The sequence below is a fragment of the Microcaecilia unicolor genome, unplaced genomic scaffold (assembly GCF_901765095.1).
Source record: "Microcaecilia unicolor unplaced genomic scaffold, aMicUni1.1, whole genome shotgun sequence".
In the NCBI taxonomy this organism is placed as follows: Eukaryota; Metazoa; Chordata; class Amphibia; order Gymnophiona; family Siphonopidae; genus Microcaecilia; species Microcaecilia unicolor.
This window is the reverse complement of record NW_021963724.1, coordinates 2,643-22,640: the sequence shown is the minus strand read 5'-3', so window position 1 is coordinate 22,640 and position 19,998 is coordinate 2,643. Positions and strand designations below refer to the sequence as shown.

Here is a 19,998-nt window from a genome sequence, read left to right as displayed (position 1 = left end):
CACATTAAACATGAATTAAATTGGAACCTGGGATCATTTAATTTTTTTTTCCTGGAGACAGTAATGCATTGCCCCCCCCCCCCCCCGGCTCTCTCCCCGGCTATAGCCAGCTCTGCAATTTTGAGGGGAGGTGGATGGGGGGGGGGGGGGGGGAGGTGGACCGGGGAGAGAGCCTGTTGTTAAACATTTACCAGCACACCACTGTCTAGTGCCCACCCATCCAACCTGTTGGCCCACCCAAAAATTGACTTCTGGCTACGCCACTGATATGCTGGATGGTTGGATCAGCGAACGTTAGATAATGGAGACTGTACTGTATATGCAATGTGTAAATTTTATGACGTTTCCTCCAGGTCAGAAAGATTTTGAACTGGGTTCTAGGGCATCCAGTTTACTCCAGGACACATGTGGAGGGGTATTTTCGATGTGACATCCAAATCTGATTTTGGATGTTTTACGAAAAATGTCCAAAATTCCAGCTGCAAACATGGCAATTTTCAAACCGGAAAAAGTCCAATCATTTTTTTTTCCAAAAATGGTCATTTGCTAGATGTTTTTGTGCTCAGTGAGTTTATGGTTTTGGGAAAAAAAAAAGTCCAAGGGAAAAACATACAAAAATAAGCCACTGTGATTTTTTTTTTTTTTTTTTTTGGGGGGGGGGGGGGGGGGGGGTAGCATTCCTAGTAGACTGGCCACACAGACATCCCAGCAGAGCAGTTGGGCACCCTAGGGGCCACTGCAGTGAACTTCACATAAAAGGTCCCAGATCCACATCTCACTGTTACCCCCTTATGATGAGCCCTCCAGCAACCCTACTGTATCCAACTGTATACATCACTACAACAGACCTTATGCCTGCAGGTGTCACCTTTATATGTAAGTATAGTAGGTATTTACACTCTAAATGCACCTAGGTTTAATCTCTAAAATAACTGTAATTTAATAGATACCTATATCAGACCAAACAGTTATAGTACAACTTCTACTTTATTTATCTCTGCAAGAAAGATGCTTTTGCATAATGAAAGTGAATGACAAACCTGGAACATAAAGGACTTGTAAAGATTTAGATCACAGGAGGGAAGTGTTGTGACTCTTAAGGTGGTCCTATATAAATAGAGTTCTGCTTACCACAGCAGAGCTGAGGGTGGTAAGCTGCTCAGATGTGTTTTATGGCAGTTAGTTATTGATGTGCACAACCTGGTTGTCTGGATTGGTCTTGCAGGATGATATGGAAAGAGTTTTGCATCAAGAGTACAGCTGCTCCTTACAACAAATGTGTTGTCGCACTGCATTCAATTTCATGATTTCAGCACAGAAACAGATTATTCTCTCAAGGAAGTTACATGGAAACAGTGGGTGAAGGATTCCATCACGTTAGCATTATTTAAAATTTAATAAGCAAAGCTCTTCTCTAAGTATACACATATAGCTCTACTGTTGGCTCCTAGTTAAAAGCCATAGCAAGCCATTTACTTATCACTTGATCTATTGTTTCAGCCCTTAATTTGCAAATTCCTCCAACAGTGTTCTTTAAGTGTTCAGGAGGCATATATTTAGCAGGCAAGCTGGACAAATGGCAGTGATGGTAATACGCTTATGCACATGTCATGTCCTCTCCCTAAATTGTATAAGGTTCTTTGCTGGAATGCAATTCTGTACATAAAAGTTTTGCAATGGTGATAGTTATGTGCAGAATAGCATTTCAGCATTTGTACAGAAGCATACTGAAACCAATTTCTTTTTCTGCTCAGACTTGCATGCAACTATGGTTGCCTTTTGTGCAGAACTGCTGCCCCCCCCCCTTTTTTTTTTAACCCATACTCTGCAAGGAGGCAATGAAAAAAGTTGGTGGGTCCCATATACTCACACTAAAAGGCACAGGTTTTAAATCCTCACAGATGCTTACCTTCTACAACTCCTCAGACTTGGTAGTAAACCCATGAGTTATGCTCAGCTTTAAAGTCTTCACTTCTTGTCTTAGAGGTGGTGTAGCAAATAACTTCATTACCATTGATTTTAATACGCTGTGTGCTGGTGTCTAACACAAGGCTTTGCGCAGGGTTCTCTTTTGCACAAAACCCGTTGTTGCATCGTATGTAGACACTGCACCAACACTGTGCTTACATTTGCACACTTTTGCTGCACTAGTCACCCCCACCTTCTCGTTTGCAGTTGGAAGCTATCTTGAATTCTTAAGCACCACACTGTAGTTCATGCTTTAGGTCTTCAATCACTGTTCCCTTTCCCAACAGTTAAATGCTCTTATTGTGCAAGGAGTTAAGGATACTTAGCTGTGTTTCTGCATCCTAACTCCAAAATTCAGATCTGCCTCTAATAGTATATTGCAGTTTATGTAGCTAAGGGTGTTAATAAGCAAATATCACTATTCAGTTCCGTATGTAGTGGAATTCATTTCAGAGAAGTAGATAAAAATATTTCCTTGTTGTCTCGATTTGCTAAATATTAAAAACAATTGTGCGCACATGTGTTTGGGGTGGAGAGTTATGCAAATAGAAAAAGAGTACAAATGGACATTTCTTCACTATTAACACTAATTTAATCTACATAAAATTTGTTTTAAAACAACAGTCTGTAATATCGCAAGTGACATCCTACTTGAATCCTCATGAGCAGCAGCATGTGCAGTTTTATAGTCTGCCTTACTTTTGAGCAAAATAAACATGAAATAAAATCTGATATCAGCATCGAGGTTAATATTCCTTGTAGCGCTATAGAAATGCTAAATAGTAGTAGTAAATAGTAGACCACTGAATATCAGCACTAGTTGGGTAACCTCAGCTCTTCTCCTCCTAAATGCATAACTTTTGGCCCCAAGTCATGCAGCAGGCAGTCCTGAATTTTCTGCAAAACTGCAAAGTAAGCTGCATAAATCATTTTTGAGATCACCTTTATCAAATTAATCTCAAAATTAAGAGATTCTCTATTACAAAACTTTCCATGCCATACTTTCAATGTGTCTCTCATGAAACTAGTAACTTCATTTCTGAGATATACAATGAACTTAAAACAGGTCTTGGTGGAATGCTAACTGGGAAAGTTGCATTCTAAAATTGCTTAATTTAAAAACCATTCCTATTGTTCAGGGGTGGTATTATATATTGTATTCTAACTGCAACCCCAGTAGCTAATACTCATTCAAGGATCAGCAATATTAGTCCATATAAGCTAATTATTAAAATAGTAATTACAAGCAGCAAAAGTAACCACTGCTGATTCATGAACAGCCTCACAGGATCTTCCAGTGCTTTATCTTCAGGGTCTTCATAACCATAAACAGTGCAATTTCTCAGTTTGGTTTTCTGTGAGAGTAAAAAATAATTTAAAAAAAAAGGTCAACACATTTAAAGAAATTTCTGTTTGCTTTTCTTTTGAAATAAAATATTATGCTGTATATTGCTTAATGATAACTACCTACAAAAGGAAGTGAATACATGAGGTTCATATTCTTAATTACCCTAATTAAAAATACACTACAAAGGCTACTGAATTTTCAAGTGAAGTTGGAAGTCAGATGAGATTCATCCTTACTACTAAGCAGCTGGGGTAGAAAGTAGAGCCCATTGGAGAAAAATATTTCACAGTTCCATATGTGACATATTTCAGCTGTATATACATAAAAAGACTTTACCTTCGCTTTCGTTGAAAATATATGTGCACCAACCACTGGGTAACAAATGGCCATAACACAGCTAACGTCAGGGTACATGGACATATCTCAAAGGGCCACCAAGATGGTCTCTAATCAACACAATACAAATGAAGGCGTTAGTGTATTCTACTAAGTCAAAATTCTATTTATCAATATACTAGTAAAAAAAAAAAACAACCCCGTTCTGATGCAAATGAAACGGGGGCTAGCAAGGTTTTCTTCAGAGTGTGCATGTGGGAGTGTGTGTGTCCCTGCCCTCTGCCCTCTCTCCCTCCCCCCCTCCGAGTCCAGTCCTTCAGTGTTGTTTCCTGCTGTTCTGTGTTTTTGTTACAGAGAGAGTGAGGGCATCTCTCTCCCCTCCCCCCTCTGAGTCCTTCACTGTTTCCTGGGATTTCGTGCTGTGCTGTTTTCCTTCACTCATGGGGAAACCGGATATCTCTGGCGCTTCACACTTCCGGCTGGAGGCTTCAGTGGTGCCTTTTATATATATAGATAATTACAGATCCAGACACTGAACTTTTTATAAACAAGATGCCTTATCTTTATTTTGACTTGGACTCTCAACTCTCCCTGCCTACTAGCTACATTACAAGATTTCTACATCTGATTTTGCTTGCTGGATATTCTCACAAGCACTGAGATAGCTGTGGTATTAATACTTTGATGGAAGTGATTCACATTCCAAATTAACTATTTACTACACTCAGCATACATTCTGTATAAGTCAGTATTTTGTTTTCTATTTTGTTTTAAATTTTATTTAATTTTTTTAACTGAGTACATGTTGAGGTACCTTACACAAGGTCATTTTTACTAGGCAGTATTAGGCATTAACGTGCGCCTAATACAGAAAACAAAATGGCCTAATGTTGGACAAGCTAAAAGCATCATTCATTAGTTTTGAAATTTGTGTGCGGTAAATATATTTTTTTAATTTTTTTGAGAGGGCATGTCATGAGCAGAGAGCGGGCATTCCTGCACTAACCAATTAGCACACCTACTACATTATTGCATGCTAACTGGTTAGCGCACAGGTAATGTGGGAGCCCTTACTGCCTACAAAATAGGTGTATTTAAATGCTCCCATAGTAATCTTTAAAAATGGCCGCATGCTAATGGCAACATTGGTACACAGATATTAATAAATAGAAAACTGGGGTTTTTACAGACCCATAATAAAAATGGCCTTAGCGCATGGGAATGATCTGCACAAGGGTGCGTTAAGGCCATTTATTACCGTAGCTTAATACAAGGAGCCCTAAAGTAATGTACTAATCTCATAGACATATCTAGTCTTATCTTAAATGTCCTCCTTAGTAAGCAGATTGCAATCTTACCCTACTGGCAGATGAGGAAGGTGGATAAGTTGATTGAAGCATTATTGATCTTGCCTATAAAATATAATGCAAAGTTTGAAAATTGTGAACAATTAAAGCAAAAACATGTGATCTATGATCCTGATATCCAAAATCAAATATTCCTTACTAATGCAATCACAAGGTGCTTATACTAGGCATTGTATTATATAGCAAAATATTTACCCATTAAAATGATGGACCGTGTACTGCCCCCGAGGTTCAAGCAGCACACAGTGGCTGCACATGGGCACATAATACAGGTGATACATGCTCAGGACCAGAGAGAGAATGGGTTAATGAGGATGAAGAAAGATGATTATAATCCACTGGAATGGCAAAGGAAGTTTATTGAATGCACACAAACCTAACATGGCCATGTTTCAGCAGATGCTTGAATCAGGAGGGTGATGTCTGCAAATAAAATTAATGCAAACATAACTTAAAATGTAACAAATACAAATTAATTAAAACAAGGAAACTTAGATTAAGCCATGCTGTTGAAAAACAAATGCCATTGTGAAATGATGAACATGAAGAATGTACTGGAAACCAAATATGCATATGAAAATTAAAATCTATTTGTACATAAAATTCCAAAAACATCTTCTGTAATCATTACTACTATCAATATACTTGTCAATAAGCTGTATGATAGAAACATATAGATCCAATATATAAATTACCAAACTAGAAGTTGGTGGAAAACGATTGAGAAAGTGGGCAAAGCTCACAATTTCTTGAATTAAACCTATATGTAATCAAATTTTATATCACTTACATATTATGGGATCTGTTTACTAAGCCGTGCTAGCGGCTTCTGCGTGGCATTGCTGACACAGTTCAAAGTGAATGGGCTTTGTCGGCACTAGCGGACAGCCAGCCAGCTGCATTAGCGGCTTAGTAAACTCCATGTGTCTTATCTATCCTTAATCAGTACAGTATTACATAAAAATATGAAGCTTATGTATTCAAATAAAAGTATGTATTATAATTCATAACAATATTTTATAACATGTAAAGCTTTGCTATTGCAATAAAAATGTGTATTCTAATTCAAGAGAATTATTTCAAAATGCCTATGTATGTTATCTTTGACCTAATTGAATCAATTAAAACACATACTATAAATCTGACATACCAACTGGAAGAACAGAAGGCTTATCAAGAAATGACAAAAAAAAAAGACAACTTGTGTCTAAACAGGAAAATAAATAAATACACTTCATTAATAATTTGGAAGGCATATAGATGTAATGAAAATATTTGGAAAAATAAATATATAGGGAAGGTATTGCTTATGCCATGGGTTGATGCCTAAATTCACATTGTACTCTCAAATTGTTAAAAATTAATGAAACGAACTATGGCAGTAGTGTTTAAAATGGGACACTTCTATACTCTGAGTTACCAACAAGAATGTGTGAGATTCAAAATGTTTTCTTTCTAATCTTACACCTAGATATTTACTATAATGTTATTACTAAAGTCAATTGAGGTGAAAGCACTATGATGTACTTTGGACCCTTGTCTGTTCCTGGAATAGTTTGAAGGGCACACCACACAGTAACAGTGTTTTTAAAAATACTGATGTAAACAAAAAAATGTAATAAAAACAAATATATGCATAAATGGCAAAAGATATACTTTGGGGTTCTTATACTACAGTGTGCTAAGGGATTAATGCACGCTAAATACTAAGAAGCCCATATGTATAAAATGGACTTATTAGCATTTAGTGTGAGCTAATTGTTAGTACACCTTAATAAAATGACCCCTTAATTCCTTACCTTCTCTCTGACTATAGTATTGAAAGAAGAAATTAGGTCTTACCTGAATTTTCTTTCCATTAGTCCTTCCCACTGTTCTAGAACCTGTGGGATAGTTGTGTCCAACCACCAGCAAGTGGAGATAGAGAACTGAAAACTAAGCCATCTCTCTCTCTTGGCCTCCAGTCCAGCTCCTCAGTATTTATGTAGACAAGTAGTAAGGAGAAACTCAGAATAAACACAACAACCTTAAACAACTTGCTAACCTAACACTAACCAGATGAGCAAACACATGTGGACCTCTCTCATCTCTGGACATCTGTAAGAGAACAAGGCGACAGTCATTATTTGACCCATTACTTTACACCAACTAAACATCTCAGAAACCTCAGGTGGGCCTCTGGAATAGTGGGAAGGACAGGTAAGACCTAATTTCTCCTTCCATTATGTAACGTCACACTATTCCATAACATGTAGATGTTTAAACGCAATCTCTAGAGTGGGTGGGATCCTGGTGCTGCCACTCTGAGGACTGAAGACCCAAATCTGGCTTCCAAATGTGCCGCACCATCTACCCTGTAGTGCTTAGCAAAGGAATGCAGCGTTGACTACATCACCACCTTGCAAATATCTGCTGGAGACAGTAAGGTAGTCTCTGCCCAGGATGTTGCTCTATGCCTTGTAGATTGAACCTGCAAGGCCTGAGGAGCCAGCTTCCCCGAAAGCAAATAAGCTGACACAATCTTCTTCAGTCATCTAGCAATTGTGGGCTTGGAAGCCATGCGGCCAAGCCTCTGCTTACCAAAAAACACAGCCTGTCCGATTTGTGAAGCTCATTCATGACTTCCAGATATCTAATGAGGACTCTAAGCACTCTGCGAAAGGACAGAAGCTCCACAAATTGGTTGAGATGAAATGCAGATACCATTTTCGTTCGGAAGGAACTGTGCACAGGTAGACCCCCACCTCCAAAAAATGGAGAAATGGATCCCAAGAAGAGCCTGAAGCTCCGAAACCCTACGTGCCTACACAACAGCCACCTAGAAAGCTGTCTTTAGAATATGATCTTTCAAGGAAACCTTCTAGAGTGTCTCAAAAGGAGACTTCTGAGGAGCCTGCTCTCCACAAGAAATGAACAATATCTGAGTGAGCTGCAAGAGATGTCTGCTGTAACAGGCCGCTGAAACAGGCCAAAGCCAAGACCTGAACTTTTAGAGAACCCAATGCCAATCTTTTCTGAAGATCTACTTGGAGAAATGCTATAGGATGTGTGCAATCTGAACAGAGAAGGGAGAAAGTCTGTGCTCATAACACCAGCCTTTGAACATCCTTCACACCCTCACATTTCCAACCCTGAAGCAAGGTAGCAATGACCGAATCAGAATAACCTTTTCAACGGCCAAGCTGTAAGACCAAAGGGGCATAGATCCTCCATAAGCACTGGACCTTGCTTCAGTAGGCCGTGAACCTGTGGAAGACGGAGAGGATCCCTGTCTAGTAGATGAATCAGGTCCACACACCAGGGCCTCCATGCCCAATCCGGGGTTATGAGAATTACTCGACCCCGGTGCAATGTGATCCTTTTCAACACACAGCCTACCATGGGCCAAGGAGTGAAGATATGTCTCTGGCCAGGGATGCAGTAGGCATCAATCCCGGTTCTTTCCGATAGCTGAATATCTTGGGCACTTTGGCATTCTTTTTCATCGCCATCAAGTCCAGAAGCAGAAAACCCCATTAGTCCACTATCAGCTGAAAACCCTGGCTGGATATTTCCATTCACCTGGGTCCAAGGAAGGCCTGCTGAGAAAGTTTACCTCAACATTTAAGGACCCAGCGATGTGAGCTGCTGACACACAGAGAAGATTTTTCTCCGCCCAACTCATAAGGGAGGTTGCCTCCACTGCTATCGGACAGCTGCAGGTCTTGCCTTGCTTGTTGATACAAATCACCAAAGTCGCATTATTGGAGAAAACTTGGACAGGGCCCCTGCCAGAAAGGGAGTGAAGTTGCATAAGGCATTCCTCATTGCCTTGAGCTCCAAGCAATTTTTTCAACCACTGAGACTTCTGTTCTGTCCAGGTGTCCTGTGCCAGATGGAACTTGTAATGAGTTCCTCAACCCGACTTGCTGGCGTCCATTGTCACCACCTCCCATTGTGTTATTGGAAAGGGAGCTCAAATGGTCAAATTCTTGGGTAACAACCACCACTGCATACTCCTTCTGGCAACCAGTGTCCAAGGAAGATGGATGTCCTACTTCTGTGATACGGGAGACCAGCGGCTGAGAAGAGTCTCCTGCAAAGGCAGCATATGAGCCCTTACTCATGGCACCACATCTATCATTACTGTCGTAGCCCCAGAACCTGGATGTAGTCCTAGACCCTGAGCCTGCCTTCACCAAGGAGACGGCAAATCTGTTTAACCAGCTTCAACCTCCTGTGTTCCATGAGGAAGATCCTCTCCCTTGCTGTGTTGAATAGAATGCCCAGATACTCCAGTGTCTGCGATGGAGTTAGTCTGCTCTTCTCAAAATTTATCATCCAACCCAACTGCAGAGGATGGACAACTCTGTCTGTTGCTACCACGCTGTCCAAATGGGACAACACACAAATGAGCCAGTGGTTGAGATACAGGTGAACTCTGATTCCCTGGGACAAAAGGAAGGCTGTCACCACCACAACCTTAGTAAATGTTCTTGGTTTCATGGTGAGACCAAAGTCAAAGCCCTGAACTGTAAGTGATGGCCTAGTGCCGCAAAATGTAGAAACCGCTGAAGCCGCAGCCATATGGATATATGCAACTACGACTCCTTGAGATCAAATGCGGTAAGAAATTCTCCCACGAGCTGAGGCTATGACTGCTCTTAGTGTTTCCATATCAAAGTGGGACACTCAAAGGCAGCAGTTTAGACCTTTTAGATCTAAGACGTGACAAAAGGTGCCATCCTTCTTTGGGACAATGAAGTATCTGCCTTTCCCTGTTTGGCCTGGGTAACTAGAACAATGGCCCGGAGTGCCAGCAAGGAATCTACAGAGACCTGAACCTCGACCTCCTTGGTTCCCTTACAACAAGGAGACTTCAAAGATGAGAGGAGCACCCGGGCAGGAGAACTCCAACTTGTAACTGTCAGTAAGACTATCCAGAACCCACTGTTCTGATGTGATTTTGGCACACACCTCCTGAAACACCTGAAGACATTCTCCCATCAGAGGAAGAGAAGAATGGGAGGCACTGGGCGCTCTAGCTAACTGAAAGGACGACTTCCTTTCTGCACAAAAGGAAGATTGGTGTACCTGAGAATGGGACTTCTGACCATCTGCTGTCTCTTTAAATCAGCAGTCTCCTGAAGATGGATGACCAAAGGCTTTTGGCTTATCCTCTGGCAACTGCTGTGGCTCAGTTCCCCCCCAGTTCTTTCACCAAGCTACTATGATCTTCTCCAGAGAGACACTTGCATTGAAAGGGCAGTTTAACTAGATGTGACTTTGACACTGCATCTGCTGCCCAATGCTACAGCCAGAGTTGTTGACACACTGTGACAGCCACAGGCATACTTTGGGTCACAACCCGTAACCTGTCATAAATATAGGGTTACCATATTTGCCATTATAAAAAAAAAAAAAAAAAAAAAAAGAGAACACCTGCCACACCCCCGTCATACCCCTGGCACCGCAGTTTCACCTTGAGCCCCCCAAGAAAGTCAGATTTACTCCCTCTCCCCCCATGTATATCCTCTCCCCCACTTTTTTATTTTTTTAAATCACTTAGTTGAACCAGTTTTATTTTCTGTTGCATATCGTTTGAATGATTTTCAATAATTGAGTACATAACAAAAAGTATTTCCTTTGTGGAATGATTAAAATTACAGTGATGTCCACCAGCGACTCCACTTGGTGCAGTTGCCATCTCTAAGATCACAATAGAGAACATTACGGTCCCAGTTTACTAAGCCATGCTAACGCTAGAGACACCCATAGGAACATATGGGTGTCTCTAGTGTTAGAGCGTGATAATAACACTAGTGCACCTTAGTAAACAGGGCCCTAAGATATTTGAATATCTGTTTAAATTGACACATCAGTATGTGTTAATTGATTCAGAAGAAAGATAACATATCGATATATTGAGATAATTCTCTTGAATTAGTATACAAATTTTATTCCAGTATTAAACCTTTACACTTTATATAGTATTGTAATGAATCATAATACATAAGCTTCACATTTTATATAGTACTGTACTGATTAAGGATAGATAACACATAACATATAAGAGATATAAAATCTGATTACGTGTAGGATTAATTCAAGAGATTGATAAAGCAAAATACACACAATCATTTTTCTACCAACTGTTAAGAGTTTGGTAATATCTATGTTGGATCTATGTATGTCCAGTGCTTTTTTTGTGCCAGTACATGCTAGTATGGTGTACTGGCACCTTTTTTTCCCAGGACTGGCTCATCTGCCCACCATCAGCTTCCCTATAGCCCTCCTTTCCATTCCTGCTGCCATCCTGCGTTTAAATATTTAAACAGCAGGCTCACCTCCAGCCTTCCCTTCCCTCTCAGACAGTGTCCCACCCCTGCGGAAACAGGAAATACATCAGAAGAAGGTGGGGCACTATAAGGGAAGGAAAGGCTGGAGGCAAGCCTGCTGCTTTCACTGCTGCCACCGCTGCGACTTGAGGTAAAATAAAAGATTTAAACGAAGGGCGGCGGCAGGAACGGAAAGGAGGGCTATTGGGAAGCTGGGTAGGTGGGGCTGGGGTTGGAACTGGAACTTGGGGGCTGAAGAGGGGGGCAGGTGGAGGCTGGTGCGAGTCACTGGACATGAATGGGAGGGGAGGATAGGGGAGAGAGGAGAAATCACTGGACATGATGGTTAGGGGATGGGCAGAGGAGAATCGCTGGACGAGGATGGGAGAAGCGGACAAGGAGAGAGAGGAGTATCTCTGGACATGGATGGGAGGGGAGGATAGGGGCAAAGGAGAATCACTGGACATGGATGGGAGGAGAGGAGAGGAGAGTTGCTGGACATGGATAGATGGATGGAGGGGAGGGCAGGAGAAAATGCTGGACGTGGATGGAGACGAGGAAGTCCGGAAGGACATGCACATGGATGGAGGGGAAGGCAGAGAGGGGAAATGATCGACATGGATGGAGGAAGGGAAGAAGAGGAGGAGATGCACACGGATTTAGGGGAGAGAGAGAAATTCTGGACACGGATGGAGGGGAGGGGAGAGAGTGTGAAATGTCGGACATGGATGGAGAGGAGGAGAGAGAAAGGAAGCGAGGATGAACATGGATGGAGGGGAGGAGAGAGAGAGAAATTCTGGACATGGATGGATGCGAGGGAAGAAAGAGGAAGGAGATGCATAGTGACTGAGATGAGGGAAAGGGAAAAGAGGAGAAAAAACTGCACATGGATGGAGAAAATAGGCAAAAGCTGGATACACTCTATACCTCCTCCAGTCAAGTCCATGGAGGACCCAGCTTTTACCTATGGATGTAGGACAAGAAATGAAGAAGAAAGGAGGAAAGTAAAGAAATAAATGGAAAGGAAGCCCTGGAAACGGAGTTAAGGGAACAGACAAAGTCGCCAGACAACAAAGGCAGAAATCATTTTATTTTCATTTTAGTGTTTGGAATATGTCCAATTTGAGAATTTACATCTGCTGTCTTATTTTGCACTGGGTATACTGGAGCTGTAACAGCTTACAGAAATTATTTATAATGGAAAAAAAAATCACAAGTTATTTTTTTCTCCTATACTGGTATAGTATTTTCAATGATACCTGTTTATATGCACAATGGCTGGTATAAGGGGTGTGGCTACCATAGGGATGGAGCCATAGATGGTGACCCCGCCCATAATGAGTACTGGTATCTTTTTTTCCTACAAAAAAAGCACTATGTATTTCGATCATGAAGCTGTATCATGCAAGTGTATTGATAGTATTAACTAAAAAGATATTTTGGAATAGCCTTTTACGGCATTCATGGTTTTTTTTTTATTTGTATGGCTTCACCTAAATGAAACAAGGAAACTTAATTTGTATTTGTTACATTTTAAAGTTATATTTTTATTAATTTTATACGTAAAAATCACACCTTAATGCAGGCACCTGCCACAATTTGGTTGTGTTGGGTTTGTGTATGTTCAATAAACTTTCCTTTGCCACATCGAAGGGTTATGGTGGACTACAAATTGTTTCGCCTTTGCCTCTTTTGGATCAGAGACAACAGAAGGCAGCCTTATTCCCGTCTGGTTACCCCTCCAGCCACGGAGAAACAAAAGTTCCTAGTCTCATCTAGAGATGCCAACCAAGGATAGGAGGCAATGTTCTGGTGTGGATTAGGAATTGGTTATTGGACAAAAACAGAGAATAGGATTAAATGGTCATTTTTCTCAATGGAGAAGGGTGAATAATGGCATGCCACATGGGATCAGTACTGGGACCGGTGCTATTTAACATTTATAAATGATATGGAAATTTGAACGAGTGAGATGATTACATTTGCAGATGACACAAAACTATTCAAGGTTGTTAAAAACATGTGCGGACTGAAATATTGCAGGAAGACCTTAGGAAGTTGGAAAACTGGGCATCCAAATGGCAGATGAAATTTAATGTGGCCAAATGTAAGATGATGCATATTGGAAAGAATAATCCAAATCATAGTTACTTGATGCTAGGGTCCACCTTGGGTGTCAGCAACCAAGAAAAAGATCTAGGTGTCGGTGTAGATACTATGCTGAAATCTTCTGTTCAGTGTGCGGTGGTGGCCAAAAAAGCAAACAGGATGCTAGGAACTATTAGGAAAGGGATGGTGAATAGGACCAAAAATACCATAATGCCTCTGTATCGCTATATCACGTTGAGTTCTGGTCACCGTATCTCAAAAAAAGATATAGCGGAATTAGAAAAGGTTCAAAGAGCAACCAAACTGATAAAGGGGATGGAACGCCTCTCATATGAGGAAAGGCTAAAGCGGTTAGGGCTCTTCAGCTTGGAAAAAGAGATGGATAAGGAGAGATATGATTGAGGTCTACAAAATCCTGTGTGGTGTAGAACAAGTAGAAGTAAATCGATTTTTTACACATCCAAAAGTAAAGAAAGTTACATGGAAATAATAATAGGAGAAAATATTGTTTCACTCAGCGAACAGTTAAGCTCTGGAACTCTTTGCTGGAGGATGTAGTAACAGCGGTTAGAATATCTGAGTTTAAAAAAGGTTTGGACAAGTTCCTGGAGGAAAAGTCCATAGTCTGCTATTGAGACAGACATAGGGAAGCAACTGCTTGCCCTGGGACTGGTAGCATGAAATGTTGCCACAATTTGGGTTTCTCTCAGGTACTTGTGAACTGGCTTGGGCCACTGTTCGAAACAGGATAGTGGGCTAGACAGATCATTGGTCTGACCCAGTATGGCTACTCTTATGTTCTTATGTAGTGTGTAAATACAAGGGGGTGTTCACAGGGGGGGGGGGGGGGCATTGTCAGGGCTGACATTTACACGCTTAGTTTATAGAAAAATGTAATTTATGCATGTAAATATCACATTTATGCTAACCTGTCTTAAATGCATGCACTTGCATTTAGGCACAACAATGCCATCATATGCTAGTCTTCCATAAGAACACTTAAGTGTTCCACTGCCTGTGGAAAGTATGCACCTACATTGTGGCATCCTGTTATAGAATTGCCTCTAGAATGTGGACAAAGAAATGGGAAGATCTTGATAGGATCTGTAAATTGGAATGAGAATCTATAGAGGGCCACAATGACTTTAAAAATAAACTGAAAAAAGCAAAGATAAAATATAGTGAGATATTAAATTACAATTAATGTCTTCTAGGAATGAGGGTCACGCAGAAATACTATGAATCTGCTAATAAAGCGAGCAGGATATTGGTGCCAAGATTGAAGCTTTCAATCTACAATCCAAAACTCAAGAAGGGAGGGAAGTACAGTACTTTGCTTTATAAGGACTCCAAGCTTTGGAAATAATTCAGACAATTTTATGAGAAACTATATACCAGTAAGGGAGGTGATTGGAAAGAGCAGGTGTTAGAATATCCATTGTTTGAACTGATTACTCAAATATAAATGTCTGCTGCTGGAACTCGTGGGAACCATTTTACTGACTGACTGAGTAGGAGCGTGCGGGGATCACTCCTGCCCCAGCTTGCCACTGGACTACTAGAGCTGTTCTGTAGGCTTGAGGGGGGGGGGGGGGGGTGCGGGCGGAGGATAGACACCTGAGGGAACAGGAGGAATACTGGGTGCCATGGGGGAGGAAAGGTAGGCCTCAATATAAACCAAGATTCAATTTTTTATGTCTTTTTGTGGCCAATAAAATCTTGGTTTATATTTGCATATATATGGAAATTGCCATCAAGTCAAAGCTGACTCCCGTCTACCGTACAGATTGACTTTCTCCTGTCTTCTATTTGTGTGAGGAGGCTTTTTAATGGAGCACTCATCATTGTGATTGTGCCAATCCATCTTACTGCTCATCTTCTGTGCCCTTTTTTTTCTTCAACCTTTCCCAGCATAACTTGCTTTTTCTAGGGACTCTGGTCATTGCCTAATATGGTAAATATAATACAGTATCCATACCACCAGATAAAACACAGCTGTTGAATGAGCAGATTCCAGCCTTTATCATTTTGCTACTTTTTTTATACCGTCACTATTTGCAAAGCAAGTTAGAACGGTTCACAATAAATATAATAAATTATATAAAACAAACAAACAAAAAATACTAGCTACAAGAACTCCATAAAATTATAGGAAAGCAGACAAACAATCCATTCATACAAGGGACATAAATCATTCAACCAAATAAAATCAAACAACCCGTAATATATTTTAAAACATATTTAAAAAAAAAATAAAAAAAAACAATGGGGAGGAAGTGACGTCACGAGGCTAGATGGCTGCCTGAACATCTAGCTCCTGCACTTTCCCGCACCATCGAGCCACTATCCGTGCCCATCCACCCTAATATTGCCGTTTCTTCAATTGGCAGAAGAGAGTGAGCTTTGCTGACCACGATGAGCAAATTATCGGGGCAGCAGCATCGAGAGGGGGAGAGGCATTCCACTCGGCAGTTGGCGAAGGGCCTGTCCCGCCATACGTCCCCGGAACCACGGAGATCGTCCGATTCAGATACAGCGTCCTCTCAAGTGGATCAACGAAGCTTAACACAAAAAAAGAAATCTAACTCTAAAGATTTAACCAGATGCCTAGAAGCGATACGGGAAGAAATTAAGGCTTCCCGTCTGGAGATCCTGGAACATGTGGACGCCATCAGCCTTGACTTACGGGAGCTAGGTGGCCGCTTGGAGGCCCTGGAGGAACGAACGGAAGAGCAGGCTGAAACAAGTGCGGCGATGGAATCGCGCATTTCTCAGTTATCAGAGCAAGCCGAGGATTTACAATATAAAATGGACGACCTCGAAAATCAGGGTCGTCGACAAAACCTGAGATTTCGTGGGGTACCGGAGAGCAGCGGCGGAGGAGGACGTCCCGGTTGTCATACGCACCTTGTGCGAACAAATTCTGGGTGAGACCTGTGCTTCTGCCGAAATGATGATCGAGCGAGCGCACCGCTCTCTGGGCAAAGCAGTGGGAAACCGGCCACGAGACGTAGTGGTGCGCTTCGCGTCGTACCACTTCAAGGACCCAGTCTGGCAACGGGCTCGCCAAAATAACACAGTGGAATACAAAGATTCGCGAGTAACTGTCTTCCAGGATTTTATCGTTATATACTTTGGCTCAGAGAAGGGCAATGAAGCCGGGTCCTGGAGATTCTGCAGAAGGAGAAGGTTTGCATACCGCTGGAGTTTCCCTTTTGCGGTATGTTTTGAACTAAAAGGTAAACAGTTCCGGTTTCGCCGGGTAGCGGACGCATGGAAGAGCCTTCACGAAGCGGGTCTGACTAGCGTGGCGACTCCGCCAACAGAGATGGCGTCGTCCACGAAAGCAAAATTACAGAAATGGAAGAGAGTTGGGCAGAAGGCCCCTAAGTAACGTGACTGAGGTGTTTAGCACGAGGTCTGCTGTAAAACTCAGCTCAAATGCTTTGGGACATGCTCTTCAGTTGGACGCTGGTTTATGCTCAGATGGTAATATAATTTGATATGATGGATGGGTAGTGGGTGAATTGGTAGAATTTGCTAAAGGTATATCAAAGTTGGGGTGTGATTGTTGCGGGGGGGGGGGAAGGGTGGCTTTTCGGGTCTGTAGCTTGCTTTCTCTGTAATCCCATTCAGTGTCAGCTGACACTGACTGGTGGGTGGATGGCAGGGGGGAGGAAGTGGAGGGGGGGGGCAGGGAGGGGGGAGGGTTTCATGGGGTCCTCTATTGGAGGGGGGGGCGGAGGGAGGGGACAAGGAAGAGAGACAGAGGTGGGAGCGGGATAGAAGATGTAGGGTGCAAGGGGTAGGTCTGATGCTGGTTACGGGAAACATAGTTGCTGGGATTGGTGAATTAATGCAACATACTCAGGATGCAAGTACTAGTCACAATAGATGATGAGTATGGACTTAAAAGTATTATCTTATAATGTGAAGGGCCTAAATATGCCTCAAAAGCGGCAAAAGCTATATAAAGAGTTGCAGCAGCTCCAGCCGCACGTGGTTCTCTTGCAAGAGACACACCTCAACCGCAAGTATGAAAGGCTTCTGTCCTGCTCGGGTTACCCTGGGGTCTATTGTGCTTCCATGGCAGCTTCAAAAACATGTGGAGTGGCGATCATGATACACTCATCGGTGGGGGCGCAGGTATTACAAGTTAAGAAAGATCCGGGAGGGCGTTTTATCTTCATGCATGTTCAAATTCAGCAGGTGGACTTGACGATAGCTTCTGTGTATGCTCCCAACAGTGGGCAGGTAGAGTTTTTTGCTAAGGTAAAGAACTCATTGGCAGGGTTTGTAAAGGGCTCTCTAATACTGGGGGTGACTTTAATGCAGTTATGAATCCCATCTTGGATCGTTCTGGAAATGCCAAATCTGAAGGGGGGAAAAAAGAGACATTAGCTCTTGACTCTTTGGTACATTCCTTGGGAACCTTGGACCTATGGAGACTGACACATATGGTGGAGAGGGACTATACATTTCATTCGGGTGTTCATGATTCATATTCGCGTATAGACTATATATTTGTGGATGTTGTTGGCAGAAAGGGGGCCGACCGCGGGGTTGGGCAGTGCGACTATTTCAGATCATGCTCCAGTGTGGGTATCCTTGCCAAGTATACGGGCTGAAATCAAAGATAGGAGATGGGCCTTGAACACTAGCCTATTGCAGGAGTCAGAGGTGGGGGTGGGCTATCGAGAAATGTTGAAGGAGTACTTGGAGCTTAATATAGACTCTGTACCCTCGCACGCCATAGTATGGGACGCCATGAAGGCGGTATCAAGGGGTTATTTCTTAAAAATCGCCAGTAAGCGTTCTAAAGTGCGTAGGTTACAAATAGCACGCTGTCTGGAGTGTATACAACAACTTGAGGGGCAGCATAAGGCGCAGAGGTCCCCTCAGGTTTTACAACAGCTGCGAGAAGAGCGGATGATGCTGGACTCTATATATTCGGAACAACTTGGCTGGGTGCAGGATAGGCGCAGGGTGGGAGCCTATGAATTCTCCAATAAGGCAGGCCGTCTTCTTGCTATAAAGCTACGTAGACAAAAGGTGGATCGTACGGTGAAGCAAGTGCGTGATGATAGAGGCACAATGTTATCAACATCAGTGCAGATCCGTAAACGCTTTATGGAATATTATAAAGCATTATATGCCCAGGAGATTGCCCCTTCTTTGGAATCTATTGACTCATATTTGGCAGATGGTGAGCTTTCCTCCCTCGCTCAAAGGCATCGGGAACTGTTAGATGAGCCAGTCACTCCAATTGAGGTGCAAGAGGCTATTAAAGGTTTGCCATCTGGCAAATCTCCAGGGTTGGATGGACTCCCTAACGAATTTTATAAAAGTTTGCCCCTGAATTGGCGCCATTACTAGCTGACCTCTTCAACCAAGTAGGAGGTGGGGAGAAGTTACCCTCATCTATGATGGAAGCCTGGATCGCGGTGTTGCCTAAACCAGAGAAAGACCCAGCCGAGTGTGGTTCTTATAGGCCCATCTCGGTTCTGAATGCAGATGTCAAAATACTGGCAAAGGTGCTGGCGAATAGACTTGCGCCAGTGCTGCCGACACTCATTCACCCAGACCAGGTGGGATTCGTGGCTCATCGTAAAGCTATGGATAATATTAGGCGTACATTAGATCTTATGTTTTTGGCAAAGAAAGCCGGAAACCTTTGTGCCTTCTTAGTTTGGACGCTGAGAAGGCTTTCGATAGAGTCCACTGGCCATTCATGTATAAATGTTGGAGGTAATGGGGTTTGGACATCAATTTAGGAGGTGGATCCAGGCATTTTACGATGCTCCTAAGGCATGTATACGAGTCAATGGGAGTAACTCAGAGTTGTTTATGTTACATAGGGGGACTAGGCAGGATGCCCCTTGTCACCGCTCCTGTTTGCCCCGGTCATGGAGCCATTTGCTTCAAAGATGCGGCTGTAACCGGGCATCTCAGGGGTGCGAATAGCCGATACCTTGCATAAGTTGGCCCTTTTTGCAGATGACATCTTGCTTTACGTTTCTCGCCCGTTGACTACTTTCCCTATTCTTATGCGTCTTATAGAAGAATATGCTGCTGTGTCGGGGTTTAAAGTCAATGACAAAGTCCGAGGCCCTTAATGTTACGCTCTTGGCGGAGGAAGTGGATTCCCTGAAGCAACGTTTTCCTTTAGATGGGCTACTAAGCGGATTAAATATTTAGGGGTAAATATAACATCGGACCTCTCTGAGTTATTTGTGGCTAACTACAAGGGGTTGGGTAATACCATAAAGGCAGACCTGGAAAGATGGGGGGCTCAAGAGTTTTCCTGGTTTGGTAGGATAGCAGTAGTTAAAATGAACGTGCTGCCCAGGCTGTTATATTTATTTCAAGCGCTGCCTGTGTTGATGCCCAGACGATTTCTTGCCTCTTTACAAGACTCTATAGTGCGATTCGTCTGGGCAGGCAAGCGTCCACGTTTAGCGCGTCAGCTTCTTTATCAAAGTAGAAAAAGGGAGGGCTGGGTGTTCCGAATCTCAATTGGTACTACCGGGCTGCTCAGGGGAAGGCCGCTATC

General features: G+C 42.5%; 1 long non-coding RNA gene across 1 annotated transcript; it reads right to left on the bottom strand.

The window, feature by feature from the left end:
* Window positions 1-804: 804 nt before the first annotated feature.
* On the bottom strand, window positions 805-18,324 carry LOC115459589. Its single transcript, XR_003940305.1, has 4 exons — window positions 18,313-18,324; window positions 5,011-5,064; window positions 3,653-3,762; window positions 805-3,323 (listed from the first exon to the last, which is right to left on the bottom strand). It is a non-coding gene; the product is annotated as an uncharacterized LOC115459589 (long non-coding RNA).
* Between the last annotated feature and the right edge of the window lie 1,674 nt (window positions 18,325-19,998).